This window comes from Piliocolobus tephrosceles, chromosome 6 (genome assembly GCF_002776525.5).
Source record: "Piliocolobus tephrosceles isolate RC106 chromosome 6, ASM277652v3, whole genome shotgun sequence".
In the NCBI taxonomy this organism is placed as follows: domain Eukaryota; kingdom Metazoa; phylum Chordata; class Mammalia; order Primates; family Cercopithecidae; genus Piliocolobus; species Piliocolobus tephrosceles.
The window spans coordinates 61,401,266-61,423,159 of NC_045439.1; positions in this window are offsets into that span (position 1 = coordinate 61,401,266).

Sequence of the window (21,894 nt, forward strand, 5' to 3'; positions counted from 1 at the left end):
CCTGTCTGTATCACTTACATACTGTTGGTAGGGATATAAATTAGTATGGCCATTATGTAAAACAGCATGGAGATTCCTCAAAAAAATTACAAATAGAACTACCATATGATCCAGGAATAATACCATTACTGGGTATATAACCAAAGGAAATGAAATCAGTATTTTAAGAGATATCAGCATTCCCATGTTTATTCCGGCACTGTTCAAAATAGCCAAGATATGAAAACAACCTAAGTGTCATTAACTTATGAATGGATAAAGAAAATCTAGTATCTATACACAATGGAATACTATTCAACCATAAAAAATGAAGTTCCATCATTAAAGACATCATAGATGAACCTAAAGGATATGTTAAGTGAGACAGACACAGAAAGACAAATATTACTGCATAATCTCACTCATATGTGGAATATAAAAAAGGTTGATCACATAGAAGTAGAATAGTGGTTACCAGAGGCCAGGGAGGGGTAGGGAGTGGGGAGATGGGCAGAGGTTGATCAAAAGGTACAAAGTAACAGTTAGATAGGTAGAATAAGTTCTGGTGTCCTATTGTACAATAGGGTGACTATAGTTAACAATTATGTATTGTATATTTCAAAATAGTTGAAAAAGAATTTTGAATTTTATCACCAAAAGGAAATGATAAGTGTTTGAGGTGACAAATTTACTAATTACTCTAATTTTATAATTATATAATGTATAAATGTTTTGAAACATCACAATGTACCCCATAAATATGTATAAATATTATGTCAATTAAATTTTTAACTTAAAAAATATTATTTGTATCTGTTTCTCAGAATCTTACCCAATTCTGCTTTTAAATTTTAGTTTCAAAACTTTATTTAAAAATGCTAAACTTACTTCTCTGTTGGATCATCCTTTTAAAGCTCGCAAAAATGATGCCCACATGGTTTTTTAAGTATTTGACTTTTCACTAGACATTACCTCCATAAAAAGACCCAAAATACACTTGTATCAGAATAATTGTACTTGCCCAAGATAAATATTATCATATTATCTTGTGGTATTGTGGCATCTCCTATATAGGGCATTTCTTTAATAATATGGTTATAAGTAAAATTCAAAATCTTCAAATCACAAAAACGCTATAAATATTTCATGACAGATTCAGGCTATTAAATCATACTTACGAAGAATTCAGCAATTCACAGACCAGACAGAGGTAATGACACTTGGCATCAAAGTGTCAAAAGATTCACCTGGTAAGAAAAAATAACCCCATTTTATTTAAGCAGGGGGTCAATGTTCAGCAAACATTTCTTCCTTGGAAGGGTAATGATTTCAATGCAATTACCCCTCAGCTATCAGAATCCAAAGGTCAGATTTGACCATTTTCGATTTTTTTTTCTTTTTTATTTTATTTTATTTTATTATACTTTAAGTTCTAGAGTACATATGCATAACGTGCAGGTTTGTTACATATGTATACCTGTGCCATGTTGGTGTGCTGCACCCATCAACTCGTCAGCACCCATCAATTCATCATTTATTTTCGGTTTTTAAATGCACTTACTGGGCCTACCAGCTAAACTGAAATTTGTAGTAACTACACAGGTAATTTTGAGTGTTAGTTGGAAAGAAGTGAATTATATGAAGCAAAAACTATAGGTTAATCTGTGAAATAGTCCATAATAAATATAATGTAGTTGGTGAGTTTGAAATATTAACGTTTAGAAAACAGTTATCTCTAGTTATTGAGAAGACAAACAGTTTTCATTCTATCAAATCTACCAGAGAACCAGAAAAAAAAAATACCTTCTCCAAAGTACTCTAAACTTTAAAACAATTCAGGCCGGGCACAGTGGCTCACACCTGTAATCCCAGCACTTTGGGAGATTGAGAAGGGCAGATCACAAGGTCAGGAGATCGAGACCATCCTGGTTAACATGGTGAAACCCTGTCTCTACTAAAAATACAAAAATTCAGCCGGGCGTGGTGGCAGGTGCCTGTAGTCCCAGCTACTCAGGAGGCTGAGGCAGGAGAGTGGTGTGAACCTGGGAGGTGGAGCTTGCAGTGAGCCGAGATCGCACCACTGCACTCCAGCCTGGGCAACTGAGTGACAGTCAGTCTCAAAAAATAAAAATAAAAAATTCAAATAATTTTTTGTTTTTCCATTTTATTGTCTCTTTCTATAATCTTAAACAGATTGTTTAATCATTCTCAGTTAATTTATCAGTGCACTCTGTAAATAAATTAAATCTTTTACAGAGTTCCTATAGTATTAATTCTGTAAGCTACTTTGGCTACTAGCTTACCTCCATTTTTTGCACCAGTGATTTCATGGGTCCCTCTCCTTCAAGTTACAATATAATTAGGCTTCCCACTGAAACACAAACATCTAACCCAAACTTTTACTTTCCTGCAGCTAAAGTTGTCGAGGCTTTTAAATGTATATTTTTGGCTGGATTTATTTAAGATTAAATAATAAGTTATATTAAAATAAATTAATTAAAAACTTAATTTCACTTTATTGAGGTATAATTTGTGTTAGATAAAATGCAGTCATTATAGGTGTATAGGTTGATGGATTTGGAGAATTGTATACAGTCATCACCAGCAAGATATAGAACTATTTCACCAGCCAGATACAGAAGTGTTCGATTACTCTAAAACATTTCCTCTTTCCCATTTAGTCAAAGAAAGACTCTGGCCAAACGATAGGGGTTTATTGAAGGTGAAAATGGCAGTTCTGCTCTAATGGTTGGCTATTCTGCTATCACACTTTATGTTTATGCTTCTTATGGTGCTTAGGTCAGTGACATTGCTAATGTTGTTTCTCCCTCTCCTCCAAATATCTACTGATGTTGCTATTGCTCGGTTTCTTTACTGCTGGTTTATGTGCGATCAGGCCTTGAGTTTCTTTGGATTGACTGTCCAATGGGTGAAGTGAAGAGGAGGAGAGCTAAGTGACAACGTTTAACTTTACCATTAACTGATTCCACTACACTCCTGAATATTTCTATACATCTGTTCCATGGTTCACTTCTCATCATCAACCAGCCAGTCTTCTTTGCACTTCTATATCTTGCTAATGAAATAGTTCTATATCTTGCTGGTGATAATAGTTACATGACTGTACACAATTCTCCAAATCTATCAATGTATACACTTATAATGAGTGCTAATTCCAGAGGGAAAATAGACTTACTGATTTAACTAAATATTTCCCACACTATTTGAAAGAATAGCAATTTTAGATAGCTTAGGTCATATTCTTAAATATTTTCTACAATGTTTTTCTGATAATGATTCTAAAAACCACTTTTTTCCCTCATATCTGAGGCTTTCTATTAATATCATATATCAGGAACATGCCAAAGCAGACTATCTCAAACATTACTGTCCAGTGTATGGTCTTCCTTCAGGTAAACTGTCTATTCCCAGTCTGTCCACTGCCCAATTATAGTGTAGGACTGCATCTCTCAGAAGAGACAGTGTCACCAGCAACAGTTACTAAATAAGTGGACATATTTAACATAATAAATATCCATATGTGCACACACATACACACACTAACACCATCACCACAGAATGGAGACTGATAGAATTTTGCCTGCTTGTTTTAATGCACGGAGAAATGTTCTAAGTGAACGTAGAACCCTAACCTACTGTCCACGACTCAGTTATTTAAGCTAGACATTTTTAACCTTGATATATCTACTCTGAATGGTGAAAATAATGCCTCAAAGAACTAAACCATGTTATATATTCAGTAGCAACATATAGTTACCCATCAAAACCTAACTTTGTGCAACTCTGGTTAGAGGATCTGTGGTATGGTTAGAACTCACTATCAATTTTTAATTCCAAGATCTGTAGATTCTTGTTTGGAAATCTTTCAGAGAACCATTCTCAGAAATACAGATTGAGTAAAGATGGAGTGGGCCCCTGTGTTCTGTTTGTGAAAGTTTTCTAAGTGACTCAAACGTGTAGCCATTTTTGGACTGGCTTAGAAATCGTGGCAGTTAGTAAGATTCATTTTATTCACTTTTCACTGGATTTGTACTTCCCAGATGGAGGTTACTAAGTCTGGGCATTGTAAATAACAATCACCATAAGTTTAAATATCGTAATGATTAAACTGCATTTGTCTATTTACTAGTAATTATTAACTTTCATTCGCTTAATGGTTTTTTACATTATTCTAGGCACTTTATTAAGAGCTTTACTTATATTAGCTGATTTAATTTTTACACAACACTATAAAAATAAATATTCATTATCTTTAGCTACAGACTGAGAACTGAGGAATAAGAGGTGAAATAATTTCCCTAAGGTCACATAGCTAGGGCAAGGCAGGGCCAGGCAGTTTGACTCCAGGGCTCATATTCATGAGAAGTTGCTGCCCCTATTTGTATACATACTCATTACCAATGTTACATATCTAACAATTAACTTAGGCACAGAGGCAATTAATTGCACTATGTACAATTCAGAAGCAGCCTTGTTTAATCACACAGCAAATCCCTCCTCACTAAAGGATTAATAAACACATCTAGTCAGTGTGGTTAGAAGTGAAATTTCTGTCCAAGGTTCTGGACCTTTCAATCTCTTTTCCTTCTGTGACTTGTATTGTCTGCTTATTGGGCCACATGGTAACGTTTGATATCAAAAGGAGCTTTCAGATCTCCGGCTTACCACCAGATTATTAGATGGGTAATATTTATAATCCTTAGAGAAAAGTTTCTACCACTATAGCAATTACTGTTTTATTGCCTGCAAGGTTATTTTTGATTAGGCTCTGTAGGTAAAGGGTTAAAAAAAAAAAATCATCCTTTTGTGGTCAGTCCTACTAACCATAAGGACTTCCCAGGCCAGTGCTGTGCAAAAATGCCCAGAAATATGAGTCTCTTAAAAAAACTTTTAAAGTTGAGCAGGAAAATTGCTCAATTTTCCTGAAAAACTGATAAAAATAAAAGATCAACTTTGTTATTAAGCAACTTTAATAGTAAAAATGATCTCGAAGGCCGGGTGCGGTGGCTCATGCCTGTAATGCCAGTACTTTGGGAGGCCAAGGCGGGCGGAGCACGAGGTTAGGAGTCCCGGACCAGCCTAGCCAACATGGTGAAACCCTGTCTCTACTAAAAATATAAAAATTAGCCAAGCATGCTGGTGGGCACCTATAATCCCAGCTACCTGGGAGGCTGAGGCAGGAGAATTGCTTGAAACTAGAAGGCAGAGTTTGCAGTGAGCCGAGATCACGCCATTGCACTCCAGCCTGGGCAACAAGAGCAAAACTCCATCTCAAAACTGAATAAATAAATAAATAAATAAATAAATAAATAAATAAATAAATAAAAAGATCTCTGAATGGTAGACTATGTAGAATGTATGAACTATAAATACTTTTAGAAAGTCACAACTTTAGGCATGTCCTGATCATCATAATTAGGCATGCCACCTGTCACATGCATTCTACACTCAGAGTCTGTATCTGATCTACAGAACTTCCTGACCCTGAGGGCATTTGAGTTTGTAGCAATTCCTAGTAATCTTCTATCTATGGGAGGGATTTTATTATTTGACCTGAGATTATAGACAGGCTTACTGGAGCACTCCATCAAAATTAGACCCCAAGGGGGAAATTTTTTTTAAAAAAGAAAACTCTTTCCCTTTTAGACATGCATTTGTTATATCTAATGGCTTCACTATCTTGCACATATGAATTTATAGCATAAACTGGAATGGTTTGTAATGGCAAGGAGGGGTACAAAAGGTCATACTAAGAAATTTAAATCATAGTATTTCAAAGTTTTAAAATTATTTTTATAAACCCTAGAATTCAGTTACCTTTGATAAAGTTTCTTATTATCATAGTGACTCAAGACAAATCCAGAATAAAATATCTAAACACATTTTGTTCAATTTCACCAAACACATGTAATAAATTGAAGATAATAAGTCTAGGACTAGGACTGCTGACTTCAGCAAAATTACATTGAGTAGATACAGCTTACTCTGACTTACGAAAACAGTACTTTAAAGGAAAAAGTCACAAAAAGCACCCTGCTATTTAGAGAACAGTGTTGCTTCATAGTGTAAAAAAAAATCAGATCTGTTCATTCTTACAGTTGGTTTAATTCTATCACTTTGCATATTCACCTAGTCTTAGAAAAGTGTGAAACTATTTGCCCTACAAATAGAATTCAAATTACTATACAGAATATTTCTCTTTAGTATAAATTAGCTCAACACATATGAACTCCATTTTAATAAGTAAATTTGCTTAATATGTAGATCAAATTCCAATGTTAATTAACCTCTTTCTAGAGAACCCTTAATAATAAAATTCAAACAGAGTTTAAATTATAATTTATATGAAATTTGATTTCTATTTTGAGAAATTATTTTCTCATAGTAACTTGCATTTTAATTGGAAGGGTAATGATTCTATGTAACCAAAATTTTTAGTTGTGGAATATTCCACTAGGATATATGATCCACTAAAACTTGCAAGTGACAAGTGTAAATACTCTTAAGTTGAATCAACTAAGAGAGGAGAAGAACAGCCAAAAGTAAAATGAACCAGAGAGTATGGCAGGTTGCCTATTTGTGGAACTCAGAGTGAGAAAAAGAATTAAACTCTTCCTAACCATGAGATACCCTTTCATCAGAGTCAAGAGAATCATTAAATTGCCTAAGGCTGTGGGATATTTTAATTCTGTCCAGAATCTGGGCACAAGTACACTAATGAAAAAAGGAGAAAGAATTATATAAGAATAAGAGAAAGTTGAATGACTCCAGCTTAAACCACACCCTAACTCAGTGACTACTTGCCTAGAAACAGTATTGAAAATGTAAAGGCAAGAGATTTTACTTTAGGGATATTAGTGTTGGGGTTGATGTCAGTGTGCTAAATGCATCCTTTAGACAGTTGCCTGGAGTACCAAGAAGAGTGGCTCTAAACTGAGGCAATGGCTAGAGGCTAAGAAGGCACATTGGGGAAACAATAGAATTTTACTCAGTAGGTCTGAGAGTGGGCCTGGAATTCTGCACATTTAACAAACTCTCAGGTAACCCCACTGTCATTGGTTCATGGAACATATTTTGAATAAGAAGGAATTAGAGAATTGGAACAATTACTAGAAATAAAGAAAAGTAAAAACTTCTTGGTATTTGGTATGGAGTAATACAAAACAGAGAACAATATATAAACTATATTGTGTTAAATCACAGCCTAACAATTTGGTGCAACACAGTTCTGATCACCATAACCTTCTTAGCAATTTCTATTAGTGTGGAACCCTACACCCAATAAATGCAACATTAGTCCAGTAAAAACATCTGCATACATTTTTCCACAAAGTAAACCATTATTGGATAATATATTTCCACACTATAGTTATTTTAATTAATATTAAATCTTTATGGGATTTTGTTAAATTTTTAATTTCCCCTGAATATTATCTTTTAACTCCAATTAGAAATATTGCAGACCCTAGGTATCTTTGTGAGTTGTTAGGAATGTAAATTACAAACTAATATAAAAAGGCATTTCAAAGTGAAGGATGTTTTTTCCATTAACCTTCAAAGTAACTTAGGTATGGCATGAGATCAATACATAATGACTAGAGAAGAGATTAGAAGAAAGAAAGGAGCATGATATTGAATTTCATAATACCAGCTCAGCCAAATATGTGGTATAGCAAGAGCATGGTTTGAAAAAGAGTGAAGAAATATGATGACCCAAAAGTAGAAAAGTCAGGAGTCTGTGGCATTCATGTATAAATGAGAGCCTCATCTATACATTGATAGGTTGCTGCAGAATATAATGCAGAAAGTATAATAGCACAAAGAACTAGAAAATAAAGGATGTTCTACAAGTTCTATTATTGCTGCTGTATGTAAAAGACTTAACATATCCTTTCAAAGGCCTGCTTGCAAGGTTGGTCCATGGCTGACCTCTGGGAATTTGGATTACATGAAGAAAGTTTCTTCCCCTTGCTAAAACTGATGACTCATTCACTGTGCCTGAACTCTGTTAAAACAATGTTTATGTTGAACACTAGGAGTCTGGACATTTGGTAGAGGTTAGGGAGAGGGTACATAATCATCAGCTCCCAATAAAAACTTTAAGCACTGACTCTCCTATGAGCTGCCCTTATAGACAATATTTTACATGTGTCATCAAAACCCACTTCTGGGTAATTAAATTCATTCTCTGTTATTCTACTGGAGGGAGACTCTTTAGAAGCTTATACCTTATTTCCTTGGGACTTTGCCTCATACCCCTTTTCCCTTTGATGTTTTAGCTTTGAATCTTTTTACTGTAAATGATCACATCCATAAATTCGCATCCATAAGAACTCAGTGTGCTGAGTTCTGTGAATCCTCCTAGAAAATCACCAAGCCAGGGAATAGTACTGGGGACTCCCAGCATTCATTCATAGTCATAAAGTAGAAAATAACTATGGAGAAGAGCCAGGTACTGACCTTGGTTCATGCAAATATCCTTCAACGTTGCAACTGAAAAGCACTATTATGCATTTATGATTAACATGCTTAGAGCTTTTTGACAATCTTCACTTTTCTTATTACAAATATCTGCTTCATTTTCAAAAAGAACCATCTCTTCCACATACCTGCGTCGTTTCTCTAGCTTCTTTTTTTCCACCAGTAAGATGATTCATCTACCACTTCAGCAGCAGCATATTCTACACTGCAACCACTGCCTACCTTCTTACCATCTTACGCCACGAACATCTCATTTCTAATTCACTCAAATATCATTCCATAAATCTCAGCTAGTTGGTCTTTTCACTGTCTGCTACTTCTGTCCTCATTGCTTCCTGAAATACCTAGATTTGTTCTTTAAGTAAAGCCTTATTAGACATATGCCATAAGCTAATGAGATAAAGGCTAAAACCTTAACATGACCTATATCGTTCTTAATTGCTTGGTCCTTGCCTTCTGTTCCATCTTCGCCTTTTATCTCTGACTTCCAATTATGTTGATCTTCTTTCTATTGCTAAGATGCATCTACTTGCTCCTGTCACAAGATCAATGCATTTTCTTCTCCCTGAAATGTCTTCTCCCCATTTTAATGTTTAAATCTATTTCTTCCATATCACAGGTCAATAGGAAGCCTGCCTTGTTATTTGCTGTCAGTATAATGGACATTCTCCTACATGGAGCTCATTACACTTGTGACTGGCATTAATTATATATGTATATAAATTATATATATAAATATATATATAATTAATGTCTATAATAATATATAATGAATATATATTATATATAATTAATAATATGCATCTCTATGGGGATAAGAAAAACCCTACAAAGGCAGAAGCTTGTATGATTATTTGGCATGTATCTCCACAGCACCTTGAATAGTACCTGGAACATATAAACTACTATTTTTGAGTTAAAAAAAGAATTAATATAGTCATTGCCCTAAATAATTTAGCAGATAAGGAAGTAAATAAAATATAGTCTTTCCATAAGGAAATTCTACCTAAGAGGTGAAATAAGTAAATAAGTAATTACGCCATTGAAACACAAAGCAGGCAGTTATGTATCAATGGAGATAGAAAAAAAGTCACCTTTTACAAAACTGACTAATGGAAAGAAATAAAACAATTTAGATGACCACTTTTAAGCTCTTCTCACAGAAACCTTCCTATTCAAAGTTACAGACCTCTTAAGCCAATAGTCAAGCATCTTCACTAACCTTCTAGCTTCCATTCTTGCCTTGCACCTCTGCAAAATTTTCACCCATAGTAAGGAAAATTGTAATAAAATGTAATTCTAATATGTTACTTTCTTGCTTAAAACACAACTTTGTGAGACAGGAAATAAGTTTGTGTGCCTACTCTGAGTAGGTGAGAATGAAGACAGATAACACAGTCTCACACTCATGCATTGTTACATGCTTATCTCCACAGACGCTGGCATTCTGTCAATAACAAGGACACGAGCAACAAGAGCAGAATTTATGGCTTCTTTCAAGTTTTGTTGTACCAGGAGAGTTCCTGTACTCCAACAATTCTTAACTAGCTCCTAAAATAAATAAAATGTCCTAGAGGTAAATGCTGATTCTATTCTCATGGTGCTTGCAACACAAACTACCTCCAACACAAACTACATTTTTATGAGGACGAATACAATGTAATGTAGTCTAAAGAATAATGGAGTAAACAAAGCTGAGCTTCCAAGTAATGAGAAGCAGTATGGATGAAGAACAGATTAATGCCTTGGTGAATCTGAACCACAGTACTGGACCACAGTGTCCCAAAACAACAGCTGCTTCTCTGCCCAATAAATCAATGTACCTGCCCCTGAGTGGCGCCTCTGTCTTTACTGCAACCTGCCGCTTCCAGTAGTAACTTTTGGAAGGCTGGAGAGAGGACTTAAGTCATTGTGCCTGCTAGCAAGATGATGACAGTGTAGAAGTGAGCGGCAGGCTTCTCTTTACTCTTAGGATAAAATGTAAGGTATGATTATTACCTATAGGACCTGAGTTATCTGACCTTATAGGAATTCACCAGTCCCATGACTCACCCCTTACTGGTCATTGTACACTAGGCTCACTGACTGTTTTCAGCTCCTTCAGAACAATGTTCGTTTCTTCCTTGGGGATTTATCTCTCACAGAAAACTGTGCCTTCTGCTTAGAAAGCTCCCCCTCCCACCTTCATTTTATCCATTTTGTCCAGCTCATTTATACCACCGCTTGAGGACTCCAATACAATTCCCCAGAAAAATGCAGCCCAAAGTCCAGAAAAGAACTGCATAGTAAAAACACGTAAGACACACTGTGCTTCCTTGCTATAGCTGCTAACACAAGCATGATTAATATTTTGTGATTTTTCTTCAATTTTTTATCTCTAGAACTTAACTATAAATTTCATAATATGATGGGCCCTAAATTATTCATCCTATATTCCTATCAACAAAAATGGTGTCTGGTCCACATTAGACACTTAATAAGTATTTGCTGGAAAAAAAATTTGGAGATTCAAAGCATTCCATGTAACAGAGATAATATAAGCAAAGTTGAGGAAATAAACATATGGGTATTTTATGGCATATATTAAGGGGCATAGTAGGAAATAAATTCATAAGGCCATTTAGGGATAAGTTGAGGAAGAACTAAACTATCTTACTAAATACACAGATTGCGTAATCAGTAAAAAATATGTAAATGATTAACTAAAGTTGTATATCAAATGTGGAAAATTGGTTAAAAAGATACAGTCATAGAAGTTTGGGGGAATGAAGATCTCAGGATGGTGGTAATTATGACAGAAATGATTGAATAAACATAAGCAGCATTGAGAAAGAATAATTAAAGGCTGTTGTGGGTTAAGAAACCTGAAAATGAGGAAAAAGTTAAGAAGAATTTAATGTTTCAAGACTGAATGAACTGAGAAGTTTTTGGTTTTGGCTGTGGTGAAATAATTAGTACCAGAATAGCCCTCCTATAAACTACTGTAAAATTAGAAAAATACATACAACTCTTTTCAGGCATTGGACAATAATCAGTGCTATCATATGATCCTTGAGAGACACAAAATGCTGAAGTGAGCCCTATAAATTGCCCTATCTCTCTGTTTAGTCAATAGCATGCTGCAGGAGGTATATGATGCTTATGTGGTTCGCATAGTCATTTAAAGACCCAGGAACCTTCCATCCAGCGGTTCAACCATCTTCTAAGGGTCACTTTTTATGAATGCAGTATATATATTATATTTCTTTCTATGATTCCCTAAAGCCCTCAGATTCCAATTCTATTCCATACAAAGTATTAATTGCATTTTTCTGAAAAAGAAAAATCACTAAATCTAAGTAAATTATAAAAATGTTAACAAGAAAAATTTTATAGAGTAACTTTTCAACATGCAAATATGGTAAACATGGGCATAAGTACAAACAACTACTGTTCAAATTTTAATAGTATTCATCTTTAAACCATAAAAGATACAGAGCTGCAATATATAGTATAAAAACTTGTGCACTTTGTAGGAGCAGAGCAATATTTTATTTTACCACATTACAGAGGCTAAAAAGAATTAATTTTATAAAACATAATCACTTTCTTAATGCCTCAAATGTTCTAACTATAAATCCTGCAAGGCTAGTAAGATCTGATACACTAATATAAATGTCCAGATAGCAAAGCAATACTTTAACTCACATGGTCCATTTAATATGAGGTATGATGTCTGAGAACAGAAGGCCAATTAAAGATGAAAAGTTAGAAAGCATTTTTCCAGCCTCATGAATTAGGACAGGCCCAGTATACTCTATTGCCATTTGGTACATAAAGTTACCAGAGACCTTATAAAATAAATGTAATTTTTCTGACTCAATTCATAGGAAACTATTCCTATAGGAGGGCTCAATATTTCTCACTAGATTTTTGTTTCTTGCAGTAGTTATTTCAAGCAGCTTTTCCTAGCTATAGTATATAATCCAAAATTTATGAGACTCATTTGGCAAACTAAGCCACAGTTTTCTAATTAATCAGAAATTTTTAATCTTTCTGAGGGTTGGTCATAATCAAATGGGATGATACCAACTACCGTATCCAAATTCTCTTTCACCTGCCTATGCTTATCCCTGGCTCTTGAAGAGGATACGGAGTAGACACTCCTGGCAAACGAACATCTAACAGGTCATTAAATACAAGTCCTTCTGCTTTGATTTCAATTGAGGCCAAAAATATGATGCATATCAAATATGGAAATGAATGTGAGACAGATGCTCACATGCAAATTCACTAAGAAAATGTCACAGCAATAATTCTTGAACTCCTCAAGCAAATCAAAGATAATAAACTAGGTCGAAGTCTGGAGAGAGTGAACTCGTGGAGACTTGTTGGCATGCTGGAAATCCCCACCTTCTCCCAAGGAGGAAGGGATGGGAGTGGAGGTGCTTTCTCTTCCACCTAAAGCCTTACAATGAGCATTTCCATTGTAGTACTCTCAGATCTTAGAATGTCAATTCTGTAAAGCTTTAAGTTACAAAGAATGCCTCAGGGTCTTAAAGTGGCTTGTGACAGCAGAACAAATGTGGCTGTGTTAACACTGGCCTTTATATCCAGAGACTTTGGGCCCAAGATAGTGAGCTATACTGAACAGAGACAAAGTAAAGCTGGAGCTATTTTAAGTTCAACTGTACCTCCTGGAAAAGACACCAAACATCAATAGCTTCTTCATGGTGTTGATTACTGGAGGAAAAACAGAAGCTAAAAGAAGAGTAGTAAATTGAGTAATGGATTGTACTGCACATACCATGATATATTGAGAGATAGAGCTGGATAAGTCCTCAGTTATAGAAATCTTAAAGCCACACCCAAACACACTCAAGCAACCAGGAGGAAAAAATTCAGCCTGGAACATCTACCAGGCCTAGAAAGCATGAAATCAGCTTATGAGGGTACCAGACATCTCCCAAGGAAGATATTTCTCTGTCTTATGTCATTTCCTCTTTTGTCACCATCTATTTTCATTTAATGAAGATAGTAAGTGATAGAAGTGAAGCAGGAAGAGGGATGTTCTTAGTCTATTCAGTCTACTATAACAAAATACTATAAACTGGACAGCTTATAAACAAAGGAAAATTATTTGTTACATGTTACTGGAGGCTGGAAAGTCCAAGATTAAAACATAGGCAGATTCAGTGTTTTGTAAGGACCTACTTCTGGTTCATAGAACAGCACCTTCTCACTGTGTCTCCACAGAGTGGAAGGAGTTAAAGGTCATTCTGAGGCATCTTTTATAAGGCACCAATTCCATTCATGAGAGCTTTGCCCTCCTGGCCTTATCACCTCCCAAAGGCCCTACCCCTGATAGCATCATCTCGGGGGTTCAGGTTTCCACATATGAATTTTGAGGGGACATGAATATTCAGACTACAGGGAGGAAAACAGAAAAGAAGCTGAGCATATTATCTTCCTCTTACAAAAGTTCTCATCTGCCAAATGTCTTAGCAAAGGAAAAGAGAAGCTGTCAACAATTGACTTCCTGTGGAGAGGAAAGGAGTCATAATCTTCACTGCAGTTTAAAATATTGAATATTTTATGGACTGAGACTTTTACTTAATGAATTTACACTGTATTTATGACTTAAAAGGATCTGAGCTGTAAGATTGTTGTTACCAGAGAAGAACAAGAAATTTCTTGGGCCTGCCAGATTTCCTGCCCCTCTGAATAAGTTTTCATTGATATGGAAGATAAAAATAACATTGTGCTTTGATTACATGAATCACATATGTTAAACATCCAAACAAAAAACAATATTTATGGTTAAAAAGAACCTGACCCCAAATGAACTTGGGGAACCCGTAGTTCAAAAGAGCTCAAAGCCTGAAATTAAAAGTAAACATAGGGATCTTTATTATATACAACTTTCCTCCAAAGGCTTCTTTGTCATATATGTCATATATGTAAATGTACTTTTTTTTGTAGAGACAGGGGTCTCATTCTATCCCCCATGCTGGTTTCAAACTCCTGGCCTCAAGCAGTCTTCCCACCTTGACCTCCCAAAGCACTGCATTACAGGTGTGAGCCTTCACACCTGGCCATTAAATGTAAATTCTTAAGAATACAAGGAGCCATCAATTTTATTTATTTTTATTTATCAATTTTATTTATTTTTTTAAATAAAATGAATGGCCCCTTGTATTATTGAGTAATTTATTTTATAATAAATTACTCCTTGTATTCCTGACTTACTTATTTTCTAATACCTGGTCCAAAACTCAAAAAGCAATGAGTTTAAGAAATTGGTTTTGAACACAAAGTCTTCATGGTTATAGACAATGTCCCAGCATTTTTGCAGTTCTGAGAACATCTCTCCTAAATATTCTGAACAGTGAGGCAGCCAATTCCAAGCGAGTAGATTCACTAAGTTAACAGAAGCGTACAAGAACAGCTAACTCCACTGCCGTTATGTGATTGTACATTTCTTAGAACCAGAAATTCACTGTGACATAATGTCAAATAAGTTTGGAATTCTCCCCATTTACTAACCCTCCCTGACCACCCCTCAGCCCCTTAACCCCCCTTCCCCTGCCAATTTAGGAAGTTAGTCTCTGGTTTGTAGAGACTATGATATCAAATATAAGGAAGAGAATACTTTAAAGGTGTAGTAAATAATCACTAATAACCCAGTGCCTGAGATTAAAGAAAAGAAGGGTCAAGGCCACTGAGGACTTCATACCAATAGAAGATATCACTGTAAACTTTGTTGCCATCACCCTTCAGACTGATTAGACAATGTCATCTCATTGGTTCTAGGCTCATAAATTATAACCCATAAGGATTTCTGGTCTATAAACATCATCTTTACCCATCTGCTAACTCTCTAGAATTAGACCCTTAAGGATCAATAGTTTGGCTTAAGAAAGTGTTACTTAGCCCAGGCTGTACATTAGGATCACCCAAGGAGCTTAAATAAATATATCACCTAAATATTCTCCAAACTGTATTCTCAAGTTAATGATTGGGGTAGAGCCCAGGCAAAGTTTTTGAGTTTGTTTTTTCATTGCTTTTGTTTGTTTGTTTTTTAAGACTTGAGATGGGGCTGATTTGGGCACATGGAGTTCTTATGTAGGAAGGTGAAACTGCATCTTTCCCTTGTATGTTAGAGCAGATAAAGGTTATATTGATAGGCACGTTCCAAATGTGCGGAGGAGAAAGGCACAGAAAGAACAAGACAGAAATTTAAATTACTGCAATATTTTGCCGAGAATCAATGCAGATTGGTCATCATGGCTTAATGAGAGTGCAAAAGCTGATGAAGAGCAGATGGACTCAGAAAAGTTCGATCCAAGGTGAGTTTTAGAAACTAGCCTTGAAACTCTCTCATGGATAACAACCACAAACTTGTCTGACAAGCATTGTCTTTACCATAGTTCTTAGCTTGGTAGGTATTTTCTCTACTTGGGATGGAGGAAAGTTTTTACCAAGACAGTAAGTAATTTCACAAAGGTCACCCAGCATTCACTGTTACTCCAACTGGGAAAATACTAAGTTAAATTTAAGTAATGCTTTCTTTTCAAAAAGAACACATATATCCATGTGGAGAAAGATGACAAGAATCACTTCTCTCTCGAAGGTTGAGATTGTCACTTACACACAAAATTGACAAAATGCGAAAGAGTTTATAGCAGATCCCACTTCTACCTCTCAATTTCAAAAGTTATGGCACTACTAAATAAGATTTAAAACCTTTTCAGAGTTCTATAAATGTTTGTGGAGTAATGACTTATTTTTAAAATGTAGCAACACTAACTGCTCTCAAAACGAAAAGAAAATAATGCAGGCTTTCTAAAATACTACAACCAGGTTTGTTCAAAAACAGGACCATTTGAGTAATAAATTCTAAAATAAAAGAATTTTTTAAAATCCAAACGCAAATCTTTTACTCCTCCGTAACTTATTTTATTGGGATGCCAGTAAAACGTAATGTGTTATTTGCCATTTGCAAGCAGGAATTCTTCACTCACTAGAGCATATCAGTGTTGTCTGGGCACTTAAAGCAATCAGGTATGTTTTATGGCATTGCACCAATGCCAGGAGATTATGCCGGCAACAAGTTACAAATTAAACAGCTCCGATATAAACATTTTATTTAATTTTTCTTTTTTACAGAAATTAGATACGGGAGTTAAATTCCTTAGCAACCAAATGGAAAATAAGCAAAAATATAAGATCACGTAACTTCGAGATAATACTGTCAATAGCCAAGCCTAATGGCTGGGACACACAAATTACGGCCCCAAGGTGAGCTGTGAGTCCATCTGCTGCTTCCTATTTGATTTCTTGAAGTGATGCTAACTGCTAATTAACCGTGAAAAGTTGTGCTGTGAACCTTTCACCTGAAGTTCTTCCAAAAGAGTAAAAGTTCTTAAGGTGCATTCAGAGCAATGTATATAGAATCAATTGCCAGTTCAGCAGTGACCTGCTGTCCTGCAGAACAGAGCATCAAGCTGTGATTGTTCAGCTCTTGGGAAGGAAACTTTCTTTTTTCACTTTCTACTGCCTGACACACACAAACACATCCACTGAACTGTTTTGAGTGATTTGCTTTGCTTTTCTAATAGGCCTTAGCCCGTTAGACGATTTGACCCAGGAGCAGAGCAACCTGACTTCTACCTTACACACAGACAGTGTTAGAGGTGGTGTATCTTATGATGCAGATCCCAGGCCCCAGAGTCAAAATTTCTTGCTGCTTTTTTAGCTCCACAAAGTAGAAAACTGATTCTCAGCTTTGGCTGCACATTGGAACTACCTGGGGAACTTTTTAAAGAGGTGATGTTTGGGGCCCACTGCAAGAAATTATGATTTAATTGGTATGGACATTTCCTGGGCATTGGGGAGTTTTGGAAGTTCCCCCTGCTGATTCTAAACAGCTAAGAGTGAGAACTACTGACTTAGAAGGAGGTCCTAATTAGTTCTGATTATCCCTTCCTGCAACTCTAACAAGACTGGATGCCATCGGGAACTACCAGAGCAACTACCAGAGCACCAAGACTCTTAAGACTCTCTGAACTGCGATCCCTATGCTGCAGTTCCATACAATCCCTTGTCTGACGCATTTTCCCACTCCTCTCATCCCCACACACTCTCCCTCTTTGCCCTAGGAAATTCCCAGTCTGTCATCAGCAAAATTATCTGAGTCGTCAACAACTCTTGACTATTCTCTCACCCGTTTGCTCTGAAACCTGATTCTCATAGGAAAACCCGCTTTTCTTTGGACCTTATGATTTTCTCTCCCATACCCCAAGTAAAAAGTCGGGTAGGGTAATGCCACGCCAAGTGTCAGGTACCAGCCCACGCTGAGGTCCGAGGGGAGTGGGTGGACAGGTGGCAGATAGCTGAAAGAACACTCGATGGGGCGTGGGCAGGTGAAATATGGCTTTTATTGTGCTCTCTCTCTGTCAGCCCTTGTCTTGGCTGCCTGCTCCAGCTGCAGCCCCTTTTAGCAGCCGACTCTGCGGCTCCTGCCACTCCCACATTTTTACAGCTGCACTCCCTGGCGCTTTTGCTAGTTCCTGAGTCCTGCTGCCTGCCTTCAAGGCAACTGGCTCTCCCTTACAGTGTCGGCAGCTTCATTCTTTCTGGGTGCCAGCCTTGTGCACAGCATTAGCAGGGCAGTTATACCTTCTACAGGCAATGGTGGCTCAGATTCAAGTATGAACTAACACAAACAGGTTATATAACAAGTGGAGTTGTGTGCCTGCACTCCAAACTCACTGAGTCATGCCGACCCGGACGTCTGCCTTGGCCTATTCTTCACCAAAGCACATCCATTTTCCTTACAGATAACTTTTGTTTGTCATTGTTTGCACACTATTGTTGCAGACTTCTCCCTGAAAGTCTCTGGATCCTTCTAAGATTCCTCTTTATTTTAGACATCTATAAGCTCCAAGACACTCCCCTCCTTCCTGAAAGTATAGCCCCTATTACTCTTTATATTAATACTCCTAAAATAGTTCTTGAAGATTTCAGCATCCTCTTATTTCCTTTAGCTTTTACCTTACTGTATTAGTCCATTCTCCCACTGCTATAAAAACATACCTAAAACTGGGTAATTTATAAAGCGGTTTAATTGACTCATGGTTCTGCAGGCTTAGGAAGCTTGACAGGGAGGCCTCAGGAAACTTACAATTATGGTGGAAGGTGAAGGGAAAGCACACACATCTTAACAGTGGAGGAGCAGGAGAGAGATTGAGGGAAGCCATGCTCTTTTAAACCTTCAAATCTCCTAAGAACTCACTATCAGGAGAACAGCAATGGGGAAACCACCCCCATGATCCAATCACCTTCTACAAGGTCCCTCCCTCAACATGTAGGGATTACAGTCCCAGAAGAGGTTTCAGTAGGGACACCGAGTCAAACCATATCACTTATCAAACAAAATTGCTTGTCTGAGATCTCACTCATACCACATGCTCCCATGATCATGCATTAGAACAATTTTCAAAGTATAGCCAGAATCGTAACCACCTTGTTAAAAATATAGGTTGCTGGATTCACCCCCAAAGTTTAGGAATCAGTAAGTCTAGAGTAGAGCCTGAGAATGTGCATTTCTCAAGTTCCCTGATGATGCCAATACTGCTGGTTCAGTGACTACACTTTGAGAGCCATCATATTAGACTCTAGTAACTACAAATCATTATTGTCAATAACAACACTCACTCCGCAGTCTGAGTTTCTAATACTCCACTCTCTAAAACTAGGGTATTGTTAGATTATTTTACTACAACTCCAACAATTTTTTTCCAAACTGACTGAGACCGAGGGTTTATTGACATTTCTCTTTCCTCCATCATCTCTCTCATAGTATTTTTTTGTATTCTTACCCTCTTTAGACTTCATAGTCCATCATTAGCCTTACTTTCTCTGATAAAAATCAAAATCCACATTTTAATTACTTTTTGACTCCTAAAATACTTTCTTTGGCTATCAGAATACTTTCTCTCTCTCTCTCTCTCTCTTCACCGCCCCCCACTCCTACTTACTCACTGTCTGCAACATTTCCACATCTTCCTGAATTTGCTTTTTCTCCATACTTCTTTTATGTACCTGCACGCACTGCCCATTAATGTTATCCAGGCCCATGGCTTTCAGTATGATCTTCCCCCTGGGCCCTAGTCTCTATTTTCAACTGCTAACTTGATATCTGCACTTAAATATCTAACAAAAACTTCATACTTCCTGTACCCTAAACAGAAGTCTTGATCTAATTTCATCCCTAAACATGCTCATTCTCATTATTATCCATCTAATCTCTTGCCTACACTATTGAGCTTCTTCTTAGCAGTTCTCACTTCCACTATTGCCCTACTACTCAATGTGAATGACATTTTTCAAATGTAAATCGGAACGTGTCTCTGCTCTGCTCAAAATGTTCTAGAGGCTTCCATCCCATTCAGAATCAGTGTCTTCAGCAATGCCTAAAGAGATGTCACAGAATATCCCTCTCCTGTGCTTTCCTCATCCTTGGTTCCCTCTTGTATTTGTTTCCTATAACTCTCAACCCAAGTCAGGCCTTTCCAACAAAATTGATCTTTCTATCCGAAGAAAATTACTTTTTCACAACCATTGCATTTATTTTATTCCTTCTATCTAGAACGTTATTTCCCCAAATATCATCCTGGATCTCTCCCTGTTTTTATTCAGACTGAAATATCAAATAATCAGACAGGTCTCCCTCAATTATACCTAAATTAGAATCTCCAGATTATCCTATCCCTCATCTTACCACCTTCTAACCACATCACCCTGCTTTATATTGTCTTTATAGTCCTAACACTATATTGATTTGTTTATTTCCTCTCTCTCTCTCCATTTTAATTTAAGTTCGAAGAAAGCAGGACATTTTTTGTTTATTATTTTATCCTTAGAGCCAAAAACAGTGCCTATATCATAGCGTGTTTTTAGTAATATTAGATGACGGATAAATAAAAATATTTAGTTTTCTTATTTATAAAATGGGAAATAAGACTTCATTGTTATAAAGATTAAATGTATCTATGTATACAAAACATTAGCACCAATACTAACACATAAGTCCTTGATAAAAGTAAAAATTAAAACATGACCAACAATGACCAATTAATATTCCAATTCATGAAAAGAAGATTTTTAAATTATTTATTTTAAAGCAACAAACAATGCTACGAAATGTGATGCAGCTTCAGTTTTCAGTTAAATTTCTGCCATGAGTTTCATCATCACGTCTCTGAATTAATGTCTCAAGAGCATTGCAGAAATTATTTACAAGGTAAAGTCATGGAGTAGCTCTACTTTGTAATTTTTAAAAATAAAACTTTAGTTACCTCTCATCTCATGATTTTTCCCCTTTGAGTGTTTACATTTTTAAAAATATACAAATGTAACTAATAGAAGAGTTTAAATTATAAGTCAAATTCTTTTATTTAAAGTAGCAAATATTTAGCATATTCTTCAGTTTCAAAATTATAATGCATAACATAAGAGGCCTCTAAAGATCAAAGAATCAAAGATCCCAATTTAAACAGTTTAAGAAAAAAAGACTACCCTTTTATATAGGTTGAGTATCCCTTATCCAAAAAGCTTGGAACCAGAAGTGTTTAGTATTTTGAATTTTTTGAATTTTAGAATATTCAAGTACATATAATGAGATATCTTGAGGATGAGACCCAAGTCTAACATGAAATTCATTTATGTTTCATGTACAACTTATACCAATAGCTTGAAAGTAATTTTATATAATATTTTTAATAATTTTGTACACGAAGCAGTTTGTATTAAGTCCTTATGTCTGAAATTTTCCACTCGTAGTGTTATGTTGGTGCTCAAGAAGTTTTGAATTTTGGAGTATTTCAAATTTCTGATTTTCAGGGGCATTTAAAATTTCTGATTTTCCAATTAGGGATGGTCAACCTGTATTAATACTAAGCAAGATAAAATATTCATAAATAAATTTCACATTTTATTGTATGTGCCTGTACAATGAAATGTTGAAAATTTTCTTTGTTTTCATAGCCACAGAAAAGGCTTTGTTTGGTATAATTTTGTGCAAAACAATCAATTCAATTTGAGGCTGAGATAATTCGATGAAAATCTATTTTACTATTGACATTTTTAAAAAATCTATCTAGGGACTAAATAGTTCACTTTTCTCTTCATTCCTTTCGCAGTGTTTTGCCACACGCTCAGGTTCAGCTTCCAGTTCACATAGTCATTTCATTAAGTTGCCTAAAATTAAATTATTAATCTATACACTAAGATAAATTGGCTGTAAAATTGAACAAAGTTTAATGTGTATGTTTGTATAATCATGGGCTTTAATATACAAGTTTTTAATCTGATGGAAGTTAAATAGCATCTCCAGAAATAAGCACACACACAAAATTTTACACAGAATTT